The following is a 2,323-nucleotide window of genomic DNA, read 5'->3' on the forward strand; positions in this document are numbered from 1 at the left end:
TGTGATTATTTATGATAAGTACTTAGGGAGCACACAGTCGTACGAGTCTAGGATCGGAACTAGTTTTGACATATACATGTCACCCACTTTCTTCTCCACTCTCATATCCTGTATTATTGATCGAAACCCGGTTGTCCTTATTATACCCTCTTCGTCCACCGCATACCTTGATTTTGATATGTGTTATATCATTGGGCGGGTATTTTTATCTCTGGGGGGGGAGGGATATTAAACAATAGTTCTCCCAAACACCCCCCCCCGGTCTACCACACCCCCTTAATAGGTAAAATAAGGGGGGGGGGGGGGGGGGGTCCTTTTACTCCCTTAAAAGTAAAAGTTTAAGTAGCTGCCCGGGGGGGGGGGTAACCAATGTAAGATTACACTTTTGTAAGGTGAAAAAAATAATCAACGAAAATGGCAACGTAACTGTTTTGTTAATAGCATAAAAAGAGAGTAACTCTACACTATGAGTTCAGTTCGAGCGGTAAGCACAGCATTGTGGCGATACAGTGGACCTCGAGCGGCAAGCACGATATATGTCATCTCGCACTGGTAGCTATCTGGGTTACATGACATTGACATGTAGATCTAGTCTAATTTTGATTACACCGGTACGGTTAAAGTGGTAAAATGACACAGTAAGTTTTTCTGGAAAAGTTCCGATATTTTTATAGCGTATTGAAATACGTGTATTTTGTCACATGTATGTGTATGCATGTTTTTCATGAATACTATAATTAATCATTTAAAAGTAAAGCGCATAGAAGAGTGATTGTACCACGGATTTGCGCAATATAAATGTCATATTATTATAAAGCGAAAAACGTAATATACGGGATTGAGGGGGGGGGGGGGGGGGGGGGGAGTCGCAGGAAAGTTTTAAAAATATGTAAGGGCGGGAGGAGGAGGGGCAAAAATTCCCAAACAAAGTGTAAAATTTTATTTGAACAGTCCCAAAACAACGCCAGCCACACCTGCCCAACGTCAGCGAGAGTTAAGGACCTGACGCATGTGTCAGGGGCACAGAATTCTACACTTAGTGTAGAATTCTGTGGTCAGGGGATAAACTTTTTTTGTACTACAAGCAATTTTTTTTTTGGGGGGGGGTAGACATTCACATTTAACTTTTGATTTTGATCTAACAAAACTCATATTGGTTACTTTTGATTGCAATGAGCGTAGCAACAATACAATGTATTCCAATAGTTCCGTGGCATTGTTTTAGCTATACGTACGCCTTGCAACTTTTGCTACTTTTTCTTGCAACTTTTGCTATTTTCAAATGCAAGTTTCTCTGAGGACAGATTTTTGAGACTTCCGGAGCATAAACGGTTTTTAAAGGCTTTGGGTGCCTCTTATGTTTATTAATTCACACATGGGTTGGGGATATATAAATAGACTCGCTGTCCCTGGGATCCATGAGCAACATCTTCTTTGGTGCATTTTCCTTTTCTCCATCCTTCTTTCTCCTTCCCCTTCTTCTATCATTTCTTCCACCGCTTACCCCGTGTGCAGCAAAACTAGAGGTCGTCCATCCCACAGAATGGGCGCCTCGTTGACCGTGGGGTGCGACCTGTGGAAACCGGGTAACTGGCAGTTGAAGTGAGATCAGTCTGCGGACTGTCCCTCGCCAACACACCTCTTTGACCCACTTTTTCCTCCCACGGGAGGGTGGGGCGGCCTATGCCACTCAATCGATTTGGAGCTGAAGCCCCTCCAGTTTTTCCTTGGGTCAATCTTGATGGGACGATCTAGTACACCTTCGTGGAGAGTATAACTCCGGAGTAGCTCTGGCTCAGTTCTGGTCATCCGAGCAATGTTTCCTCTGTTTCACTCAGTGGTGGGAGGGGAGCCCCGGAGTTGAAAAGCATTCCAACACACATTGAATCCCCAAAAACATTCTGACCCATCCCCAGTCCCCAACGATACAAAAAAGTTTCGGCTCGTAGAAGCGGGTGTAGCCACCGAGCCGAGCAGACAACCAGGAAAACCGACCTTTACGGCTGATTGTGCTCTCCCTCCTCCCTGGGAGCTTCCGGGGCAGCCGTACTTGACCATCCGCAATTTTGATGCACAGAAGAAGATCACAGATCCAACCCTTTTCATGACAGGAGATGCTTTAAAACAGACACTGGGATACATCCCCGCCAACGTCCAAAAACTGTCTTCTGGTGCACTCCTTGTATACGAAACAGAAATAACTGGACCCCTGTATCTCACGACCTTCCATGGTATTCCTGTGAATCTTGGAGACACAAGAAGTACAACTGCTTGAAGAGCGTCGTCCGCAGTCATGAGATGAAAGGCTGCTCTTCAGAAAAAA

This window comes from Aplysia californica, unplaced genomic scaffold, assembly GCF_000002075.1.
Source record: "Aplysia californica isolate F4 #8 unplaced genomic scaffold, AplCal3.0 scaffold00360, whole genome shotgun sequence".
Classification (NCBI taxonomy): domain Eukaryota; kingdom Metazoa; phylum Mollusca; class Gastropoda; order Aplysiida; family Aplysiidae; genus Aplysia; species Aplysia californica.